Genomic DNA, 12466 nt, shown 5'->3' with positions numbered 1-12466 from the left:
TTTGCATTAGATTTTGAATACTTGTATCAGTTTTTAGTATGTTTTCATAGTTTTTCTGATGCAAAACAAATATACATACATACTGGTACAAGTAACATAACCTGAACCTGATTGTGTTTTAAATTAAATATATATTGAAAAAATAAACACATCTTGTCCCATGTCACTAATGATTTTCAAAAATCTTTCTCTAAAATAACAAAACAAATGAAAAACCTTTTTTTTTCTTCTGTATTTCGCTGATCACTAATTAATTCACTCGTGAGCAATTTTCCTATTATGTTGAGTAAATAATTTGTAATGCCTTGCGGCACTACATTTTCTGAACACAACAGAAAGTATTTGCTGTTGCAAATTACAACGTTTAAGTCTAGTCTAACTTTTAGGAGACAGGATTGCCCTGCAAATATTCACTCTGCCTCTTTATCATTTCAACTGAACAGACAAATTCGGCTGGAAAAAGATTTGGAGGTCAGTGTTCAGCTGCTAAATCACAGGGTGTGCCAATCTGTCTTTTGATTGAAATGGACGAGCAATTGGTTCGGGAGATGTTCAATCACCTTAGGTAAATCTGATTGCAGTCTCTAAGGGCGATTTCACAGCCTGTGCAATTGCAAAATTGCAGGTGACAAAGGTGCCTCAAAAGATCAAAAAGACCAAATTTTGGTCCGATCAAAAGAGGTGGTCTCCGTTCCGGACTAAACTGAACCATGGTTCGGTTCATTTGCAGTATGAAAACACTTTTTGGATGGTTCGGACTTTCGGACCAATTACAGGAAGCTCTGGCAGGCTATCTTGGTGTTATAAGACCGGGTAAGCTCCTTTAAGGAGCAGCTCAGTGCTTAGCTTGTAGCCTACGTGAGAGAGAGAGTGTGCAGACAGCTGTCGGCTATCAGAGCAGAATATGAATCAGCAATTTACTTGTTAAGTGGTAGGCCTCGTAAATGTACAGTGTAGGTTTTCGTTTGTCTCTGAATAAATGCTCCAGAAAGAAAGTTCCCGTGTCTTGCTTCTCAATATCACAACAAAACAAAAAGAGCCTCGGCAGGAGGGGAGAGCAGCAGTCAGTTGACAAAACTCCGACACAGTCAAGTATAGATCTTTAGTGCGCTTGCATAACTGCAGTGTGAAACCAAGACTTACTGGATCAAAATAATGTGACAAAAACATGAACCTTGGTCCGGACTTTTAGGTGTGAAAACGCCCTAAAAACCCCACTTGCAGCATTCCTTACACCACAGGTCCAGAGTGGTTTGAAAGCTTCTCAGTTACCGGCCATGACATGGACTAACTGCTGTCACGTATGTCCCACAAAAAATGCACTTTAAAGGCATACTATGTAACTTTTCCCTCTTCGGTCCCCCTACAGGTTGTCTCATTGGAACTACAGCTCGCGCGGCTGTAGTTCCAATGAGACAACCTAATAGGGGGACCGAAGCGGTGGGACGCGCAAGCTGTAGTTCCAATGAGACAACCTGTAGGTGGACAGAAGAGGGAAAAGTTACATAGTATGCCTTTAAAGGAGAGGTCTGTTTTGTTTTTCCTCTACTGTTCATATGATTGAATTGAGCCAAGACCTCTGCAGTGAAAACTGCGAGTGTATTCAGCGTATTCAAGTACCTTGAGCTTTACAGACGCACACTGGAAATTCTTTATAATTTTGACCATGAAAATGATTTAGATTTTATAACTTGAGTGGTAGATACTTCTGCACTGTAATTATCTTTCTTTTTTTATCTATCTTTCACACTTTTTAGGGGAGTTTTTCCTCATCTGAGTGTCAAAGGACAGAGGGTGTTGTATGCTGTACCTGTAAACACCCCTGATGTATACATTTATAAATAAAAATGACTTGACTTTCTCACATCATTTTCACATTTCCCTTTTCTTGCACACGCTGTCAAGCTTCATCCGAAACTGATCTGTGCATTAGACCAGAACAGAGCCAACAGTCAAATCTTAAGCTTTTGTTGCTCTTTCATTTATAGTCTGCACACATGAGCCCTCAGTGAGCTTGACTAGTGTCAAATGATTTCATGGAGCGTACTAAACAAACTACTATACAGAGGACGGAAGTGCATGCATCAGCGCACACACACACACACACACACACACACACACACACACACACACACACACACACACACACACACACACACACACACTGGGAGTGTTATTCTGAGAGTAGCAGATAAGCTTTTCTTGAAATGCAACAACCAAGATGGGAACTGTGCATTTGTCAGTTTGTCTGTTTTTGTGTGTGTGTGTGTGTGTGTGTGTGTGTGTGTGCGCATATATCTGTGCTTGTGTCTGAGGACCCAGGGGCTGCTATGAATGATAAAAAAGTGTTCTTTATTCTAACGCTTCATAGTTTGTCTTTGTAGATAGACTCAGTCACCGTAGCCTGAAGTCAAGGGCAGTGCTCCCCAGATGGCGGAGGCTCTGTCAGTAAGCTGGTGTGTGTCGTCCTCATCACCGATTTCCAATACTCAATAACCAGATTTTCTGAATTGGCGCCGAAAGAAAAAGCCAACCTGGTGAGACTGGCTTAGTGATGGAACTGGAGTCAATCCCCATAATACAGTAATTTAACTGTAATATGGAGACAAATGAGCTCCAGAAATAGCTATTTCCTGTTATTCAGCTGAAAAGCGAGTGAGGAATATTTTCCTGCAGCAGTAATTCAGTAACACTGGCTCTGTGATTCAAGGACTGTGATAGTGATTTAAATTAACATTACAGTTAATTTTGGTGTGGTGATCCAAAATATAGCAAGTTTTTACTGATATTGTCTCTTTCAACAGCCCACATTTTGAACAGTATGTGGTGGTTCTCAGCTACAGTGGTTTCGTTCTGCGAGGCCCTGACACAATCCCAGTTGTCAAGATTGAATATTTACCTATTAACCTAAACACTGGAAGAACATTGGGAAAGGTTGTGATGACTAAACAGCAAGTCTTAGGCCTCCTGCACACTGCCTGTGTGGCGTGACCCTACCTTTCTGTTACGTGTCAGTTGCGTAGCGGCTGCGTGGCGTTTTCTGTCTTTGCACACCAGAAACGTGTCTGACGCGGCGCTGCTGCTGCTAGCCTTGTCTGTACACATGTATGTTTCCCATTGATAAAATGAAATAATATACATTATACTGATTTGATTACAGCAAAGACAACGTCGGCAGTATTGATGGCAAAATAGGCTACAGAATATTTTGTTCTGTATTGACAGGTGCAATATTTGAGAATCAATAATTATTATTATTTCATTTTTTTTTATTACATTTATATTTGCATTTATGTCAAAACCTAGATACTTAGGAATAACCTAAGAGCCCTTAAAGTTGTTTCACTGTCCTGTCTGGTTGAAAGTTTCAAGTCTGTTTTACCCCTGGCCACACCCAGTGTCACAGTGGGATGTGGTCAAAAGTGTGCTTTGCTGCATCTGTAAACACACCAAACAGTGATGTCATAGGGTCCTAGACAGGGTGACTAGATGTCCCGAAAAAATTCAGGACAGTCCCCAATTACGAGTTGTATCCCAAATCCTCCAAAGTCTTTTTTGTCCCGAAAATCAGACTACATTCGCGATTGAATTAGTTACAGCCTATTAAAACTATGAATACTGATCGAAACATTATTTCGGGTGTTGCCCACAGAGGGCAGTGATATGCTTGTAGCCTACATGTATTATGGCTGTTGTAGTGTTTTTTTAACCATAGTAGTGCTGCAACTTCAACAGCACTTTGCTATGATAAACAACCATGCATAGCTATGACGTTACATTTAAACCTTTACAGAGGGAAATTAAACCATCCATTGCTGACATGGACCTGGTGAACATCCAACCAAAAAGCTAAAATGTTAGTGCAGGTACTGGAAGGAGTGAAAAGGGAAATACCTGTGGACCATTTCTGCTACATTATGGACTTTATAAACTTGATTAAGTTTTTTTATTATTTCTAGAAGAAGGAAAAAAAAGATTTCCTGTATATGACATCTCCTGCCAGGGAACAGCAACACTAAATTGCCAGTAGAAGTGCTGTAATAGTGAATTTGTCTGTCTACATGTGTGTCAGTCCTGTGGTACAACAGTGACATGTCTCACCTCTTGCCCAGTGTGATAGCACTTGATAGCACCCGGAATGAAACATCATTGATACAGACTAGTCTCTAGTAGAAGAAGGCAATATGTGCCCTGACGCAAACCAGCAGTATAAGGAAGCTGGCTGCACCCTCTATAAGCAGCTCTATAATTCATTTGGACTGTAGCCAGCTTTGGAAAATGGTAAGGAAATCCTTATAAAGGTGGCTGGAATGGTCCTGGCCTGGGTTCAATACTACCAGCCCTCTGGCACACCTGCAGCAGTAATCCTTGCAGAGAGCTCCTGACAACACATCGCTGTTCAGAAAAGCGATGACAGCTACATGTTTCTGTCTCTCCCCTCTAGTCCTCGCATCTTTCTCCCTAAGGCAGCATTCAGACCAAAAATAGCACTTTGAAAAATCACAACAGCCTGTGCTGTTGCTTGTGTGTTGCTGTGGGTGAGAAAAGGAAACAAACTAGGAAGGCTTATCAGAGGAAGAGACAACAATTTGTACAAGTTGTGTGTGTGTCAGGATTTTACACATCTGGAGAGTAATTACAGCAGAAATAATTGTCTCCATCAAGACGCTTGCGTAGAAAAACATGAAAGTAATACATCTTTCTGTGTTGTGGATTTGTGTTGCTGATAGGACATTTGACTGCATTGTGGCAAAAGTTGAGGCGAGTTCAACTGGTTTGCCAGACAACCATGCATTGTTCTGCCCTCTATGTCAGCACTCCTGCTGCGCCAGTACAGTGGGTTTTGTTGGCTTTGTTGTTTTGAAGCATTGCTAATGTTTGTCTGCAGCCTTTGTTCATTTCATCCTTCTTCTTGTTGTTTCATATTCACACTGGCCATGCACACGCCTGCAAAGCACTGCTGGCAATGAAGCCAGCTTAGCCAACAGATGTCTATTCCATCTATTGATGGAGGTAGCCAGGTTTTTTGGGTGGCCGGTATATTAACACTTTTTCCTTGTATAGCTTAACCTTTGCTTATTCAAGGGAGTACACTGACACCTGTGTATTAGGGGTGTGAATCTTCACTGGTCTCAAGATTCAATTCAATTACGATTATCCTGTCAACGATTCGAATCGATTCAATATCATTTCATTTCATTTCAAACCTTTATTTAAAACTCGGGGCCCATCGAGGGAGACCCTCATTTTCAATGGGGCCGAGTGCACAGCATGCATTTCAGCAAATTACACAGTCCCTCCAGGATTTCGCGATGTCGTGCCAATTCACACAAATTCAACCACTCACCGCAAATTTGGTGCGATTCGCAATTTTGACCAATCACCGCAACTTTTCCGCACATTTGACCAATAACCTGAAGTTTCCCGCGACTTCAACCAATCACAGCAGTCCCACGTGCACTCTGAGAGCCAATGACCAATCGGGAGTGAGAACGGGTTGATCATTTCCTTGTTTTTGATATGAAGACGAGACGTGTGTGTGTGACTCATTTACCAACAAAACGTACAGCCAAAGACCGCGCAAAACATTTCAGACCGTCCGATACATTTTAACATCAATGTAGACTTTAACGATTTAAAAGTCGCTGAAGTTGCTGCTGTTTCCATCCTGGCTGTCGGCTCTCTGCAGCGGGTGGGGCTACTGCTCCGTAACCCCCACGACGGACGCTTGCACACACACAAACACACACAGAGACACACACACACACAAACAACACACACACGGTGGATGCAGGAGAAAAAGGAGATGAGACGACACGATGACCTAAATTGAGGACAGCAACGCTCGTTATTGTAAGTGCAATGGTAAGTTAAAGTCAGTACTTTATCAAACCGTATGAATGTGTGTCCCAGGCCAGAATAGGAAAATAACAAACAATGTAAAAATCAACAAGCAACTGACACATATGTTCAAATTTGATTGATTCAATAAATTATTATTTTTTGTCTTAAATCCACCAGCCATTTTCATATTATACCAACATTTACAGCATCCTGAGCCTTTTTGGTACGATTACTAGGAAATCTCAGCCCAGTTTCCTTTTTATTTTTAAAGAACTATACAAAAAAAACTTTTATGCAACTTTCACTGTCTCCCGCAACTTCATTGCAACAAACATACAAAAGACATTGCAACTTTTTTCGCAATTTTTTACAAAAGCTCCCGTGAAATCAGGCATTTTGGGCCGCAACAATCTCAAAAAAAGGCAGCGAAATCCTGGAGGGACTGATTACATTACAATACTGTATCATGATGCATCCCGATGCGTCCCCTCCTCAATATTATTATATATTGCTACTAGAGATGCACCGATTACAACTTTCTAGGCCGATTCCGATTTCCGATTTTCTTTGAGTTAGGCCAGCCGATACCGATTTCATTTTTTCTAACCACTTTACAGCACACACAAATATTTATTTTCTATCTTTTCTTTAATAGAAAATGTTACATTTTGCATAGAACATAGAAAATGTTTTAAATAGATAATTGATCGCTATAAAATACAACTATATAAATTACTCCTGGTGTGGGAAATTAACACACATCTAAAGTGCAATGTTATGGAAGAACCATTTCCTTCTTTTCACATCCAATATCCAACTAAACAAATGTGATATATTTAGCAAACTAAACTTCTGTATGTATGAAAACAGGGAAAACAGGTAATGGCAATAAAATAATATAAAAATAACAAATAAAAATAAAATAAATATAGCCTTAATGCAGTATAAAGATATTTCTCAAAACACACACACAGGCCTGTTTGAACGTCAACAGTAACGTTACCTAAACAGCGTGTAGTTCCTTTTTTAGCAAGTTTTGCTTTATGTGTCATTGTTATCTGCTAACGTTAGCTACCGACGGTTACCTCGGAACAATCCAGCAAATAGACGGTAGGTTACCCTAGAGTGCTGTTACCTGAAACAGATGATTTAACGTCACCGCTCATTTTACACACAGTTTAACAACAAAACTAAACTCTTTAAAGATTACTATGTTTTTAATGTTGGTTTTAAGCGGTATGCACCCCCACTAACCTGGAAAGCGTTTTAAACAGTAACGGTAATACAGCGTGTCGGAGGAATACAGCGTCTCTTTTTTTTGTCTCCTACAGCTGACTGTTCGAGCCGTGTATAATTACGACTTTATCGACATTTCATAAACAGCTGATTGAGCGGCGGTGCGCCGCTGCTACATGCATGCATAGCTACCTGCATGTGCACGTGTGGTGTTGCTGTTCCGCGATGTAAATCATGCGGCGCCCGAGTGCATTTGACCGGCATGAAATCGGCATGTGTCAGTCTGACCGGCAGGCCTGCGTGAAAATCGGCCAATTCCGGTCACCGGCCGGTCAATCGGTGCATCTCTAATTGCTACATATGGTTTTCATTGACAAATTCAAGCAGTCAGATATATATGAACTCCCCTTTTTATTGTATCTGCTCTTGAAAAAGACACTTCCTGAATGTAGCGGAGTCTGAACACAGCAGACAGAGAACAGACAAAAGGCAAAAACAAAAAAAGCAGCATCCAGAAAATCACTGATGCAGAATCGTCCAATGCAATGATTCATTTCAATGGCCCTACTGTGTATAGATTCAGACCGTGGCATCATACCCAAAGCTCCCAAACATACGTATGTTATTCCCTCCATCATGCTTTCTGCACCCATCACTTTTTCATTGTCCTTGTCTTCTATATATGTATTTCACCCTGCTTTCATTATAACAATCTTTCATTACAAAAATTGTATTATTATCTTATTATAAGCTCTTACAAAACTGCTTAATTAACTTCACTGACGTCATTCATACTTGAATTTAATTTCATTTAACTTTAATTTAACAATTACCCTCATTTATTGTGCTCGGTGTTACTGCTGCTGGGCATGTAAGGTATTTGTGTGTGCATATGCGAAGGAGATATTGGACCATATCTCAACAAAATGAACAAAGCACCTTAATACACACAGATCACTATCAACAGGATGGAGTTGGTTTTATTGTTTATACTGTACTTTTTTTGTCTGAGCTCTTTTCAGGGATTTTTTCCTCAGGCCAAAACTTCTTGTTCACTCGTAATGCATGTTATACAAACAACTTTGATGATATGAAGAAGTGAACTCCTGGGGTCTGGGCACTCCATATGAATAGCAGAGTATATTGGAGTAGACACGGGCACTGAACCATGAATGAATACCCTTCTCCTCTTTTGGAGTTTGAAGCAAACTGTAACTTGAGAGGAGAAACATCACGTTATTTCTCTTACAAATGAAATGTTGAATTAATTAACATATTTTTGGTTTTACCTTACATCCTACACTATCATATGGGGGTTTCATTACTTTCACTACATTTAGTGTAAATGTGTTTGGTCAGGTGCCATCACCCCAGCAAAGAATAATGCACCGGCTACTACAGACTGGTAAAAAATGTTCACCAGCCTGTTGCACACACTGAAGGATCTGAGTCTCCTCAGTAAGAACAGTCTGCTCTGGCCCTTCCTGAAGAGAGCATCATGAAATGAGACCAGTCTAGTTTTTCATTGATTACATAGACAAACACAAGCAACAAGCTTTCCATGCCAGATTTAAGCCCTGGAAATCAGAAGCACATCTTTGACCACTGATTTCCCAGGAAGCTCCAACAATAGTGAGGTATAATTGAGTTTTTTTTTTTTGAGTGGGATGTTATGGTAGACTCACATAAAGTAATTAAATTATAATAATCAATCCTCTTTTATATTTTTAGTTAACAACATTGAGGTAATTTCATACTTCAGTGAGTCTCTGCATTAATCCTTCCAATGTGTTTGCTATAGGAGCAATTGTGATTGCTTGTAATCCTGTATTAGAATATTTAGCAGTCTTTGAAGTGACGGGAGTACAAAATAATTACTGTGAGAAGGAAGGAAAGTAGAAACAGTTGGCAATAAGCGGAACATATCCTATGGTAAAATTAACTAATGTAGACAATGACCATCTTGAACAGGAATTTTCTAAGAGGCTGGCTTGAAGTGAATTGGCTTTTATTCAAACCAATCTCCTAAAGCTTTTCACAGCTGGCAACCTGCCTGCAGCTCCGTCATCTCTCGGTTCTTTATTTAGAAATAACAACCTTTGTGTTAGGAAAACTTCAGTAGTTTGTCCACCACAGCAGTTTTTTATATTTCTGCTTCCGTGCTATTTGCACATATATGAATTAGGTAATATGCAAATGAGCCTCACTGCAAAAACGAGATAAGCACTTATAGCCAGATGCAGTTATAGTGAAAGTATTAGTGTCTTCAGAGAGTTGGTGGTAATGAAAAGGTGTCCTCCCCTTGAATGACATCTTCTTTTACAGTCTGATGCGTTTAAAAAAAAACAAAAAAACAACAACTGCCAGGGGCGTAGCACAAAATTCAGGGCCCCGTAGAAAAATAATTGTCTATGTGCCCCTCCCCGCATCCATAGCTATTCATTCAAGCATCTTTTTGGGCCCTCCTCACATGAGGCCCCAAAAGGCAGATAGCAGGTGCATGTGATGCACAATTCATGATGCTATCAGCGGCCGCAATCCATTTTTTGGGGCTGGGCAGGAAGCACACAATTAGTTTATTACAGTTTTTTTGTTGTTGTTAAAAACATGGCTGCTGCAGCTTGAAACATACATACAAGGAATTTACACAATTTACAGGAAGACAGAAATACAGCTGAACAAGTATGACAAGCTAAACAAAGATTCATTTTGACAGTTAAGTTAAAAGAACACTGAAAATTCTGCTTATTAAACAGACATAAACACAGTTTATACATTACTGATTGTTTTATATGGCTGCTCCATTGTCCAGATAACGCTAAAAAGCATAAGCTGGGTATCTCTCTCTCTCTCTCTCTCTCTCTTTCCCTCTCTCTCTCTCCCTCTCTCTCTCTCTCACTCTCACTCTCTCTCTCTCTCTCTCTCTCTCTCTCTCTCTCTCACACACTCTCTCTCTCTCTCTCTCTCACACTCTCTCTCTCTCTCTCTCTCTCTCTCTCACACACACTCTCTCTCTGTCTCTCTCGCCATTGCAATTGCTCTTGGGGGGGAATTGTTGGGTCTCTGTAAATTATAGAGTGGTCTAGACCTACTCTATCTGTAAAATGATTTGACATTATAAAATGAAATATAATTAAACCGAGTTTACAGCACAGCTAAAATAAAGACTGACTGACAAAGATGAATCTGCAATTAAACTCAAAAAACAGGAAGTAAGGACATTAAATACATGAATACATTGCAATGCATTACATCTTAGAGATAAATGGCTTTTCAATGAGACAAAAGGAAGCTTGGAATAACTAGACAATCTATAAACTCAGTGAGTGAAATTCATTTTCTAGTTTAATCAGACACACAGTTTGTTTCAGTGCTCTCCATGACCTTTCAGTTTGTCAATAATAGCATGGCTTCTTGTTGTTTTCACATCCACAGCTTGTTCCGCTGCCTCCGAGTGGCCTGAAAATCAGCTTTAGATAAATACTGCTTTAGATATATACATTTTATGAAAATTATTAATTATAAGTCATCATTTATAATGATATATCTGCTGTTTTATTGCATTATGCTGTTGTAATTGATTATGATGGATCACATTTTTTAAACCGTTGGAAAGTTAAATCTATAACAATATATCATACTTTATGAGCTCAGCAAAGGTTTTGTATGTAAAATCTTTAATCTACAGCTGCCTATTTTCGGTGTTTGGTGTCTTAAGCCCCCAACGTCGTCTTCCAGGCAGCGCTGCCTGGAAGGCACTAGGATAAGGCAATGGTTAGGGTTAAGGTTAGGGTTAGGTACGCTGGCCCTGAAGTGCAAATCACAACAGCAAATAGAAAAACGCAACAGCAAATCATAAAACACAACGGCAAATAGGAAAACACGATGACAAATAGGAAAACACGACGGCAAATAAGAAAACACGACGGCAAATAGGAAAACACGACGGCAAATATGAAAACACGACGGCAAATAGGAAAACACGACGGCAAATATGAAACATCGACGGGTAGAAAACACGACTGCAAACATGAAAACACCCACGGCAAATAGGAAACACGACGCAAATATGAAAACACGATTGCAAATATGAAAAACATCGACGGCAAATAAATACTCATTGAAGAATAGGAAAACATGACGGTAATATGAAAAAACACAACAGCAAATAGGAAAAACAAACAGCATTAACTTACCGGAAAGGGTAGGGCCTATCTAGCAGAGGACTTGATCCTCCTGGAAAGGACAGACGGACTGTCTCTCTGTTAAAAAAAAGTAGAGCTTTTCCGTGTTTTTCACCTTCCTTTCCTGTTAAAAAAAGACAGATGTCCGTCTGTCCAATCAGGAGGGTCCATCCTACTAGATAGGCCCTACCTTTCCTGTAGAAGCAATGCCATTGTGTTTTCATAGTGTTTTCTATATTTAAGGTCGTGTTTCATATTTTTACTGTCGTGTTTTCATTTGCTGTCATGTTTTCGTTATCTGGTCTGTTTTCATATTTACTGTCAGAGCCATATTTGCTGTCGTGTTTTCATATTTGCTGTCGTGTTTTCCTATTTGCTGTCGTGTTTTCATATTTGCTGTCGTGTTTTCCTATTTGCCGTTGTGATTTGCACTTCAGGGCCACCGTAGTTAGGTGCCTTGTAGGCGGCGGTCGCAGAGCTGCCTTGAAGTCGATGTTGGGGGCTTAAAACACCATTGAGCCCTATTTTCTCTGAACTGTAGTAGAGTAGAACTATATAGTGGCATGAAATGGAAATACAAGTAAAGCACAAGTACCTTCATTTTGTACTTGAGTACAGTACTTGGTGAATGCATTTAGTTTCATTTCACCATTGCATAGACTTCACGTGTGTCTATGCAACTTCATCTCTTCTTGGATGTATTGTAGAGAGCGAGGATGAGTAACCCAGCATGCCGTTTGCCAGTGTAACAGTTATAATAGGGGTCTTCTCTCAATACACTACACAGTGTGTATGTAACACACTACTAATACATATTGTATGTCCCATAGTTCTCAAGAGCTCATACTCAACTCTACACTTCCTTGTGTGAAGAAGATCAGCTGAACGATTCTCAAGATATGCAAATGACACACACACACACACACACACACACACACACACACACACACACACACACACACACACACACACACACAGACAAAGGTTCCTTGCTTTATAGTTCATCCAGTGTGTCGATGAACTGCTTGAAAAGACTTCAAACTGACGCAGAATACATAATACATATTATGTCAAAAGTTATTATTAACTTTTCAATATTTGTTATGTTAATACATTACTCTTTCACACTGTCACCACCTATCTTAGTTTGACCAGCTCCCTTTGAGTATTCATTGTTTGAAGTACAGAGGGCGACTGCTGAC

The sequence above is a fragment of the Sander vitreus genome, chromosome 2 (genome assembly GCF_031162955.1).
Source record: "Sander vitreus isolate 19-12246 chromosome 2, sanVit1, whole genome shotgun sequence".
NCBI classification, from domain to species: Eukaryota; Metazoa; Chordata; class Actinopteri; order Perciformes; family Percidae; genus Sander; species Sander vitreus.
Note: the sequence above shows the minus strand (reverse complement) of the source record.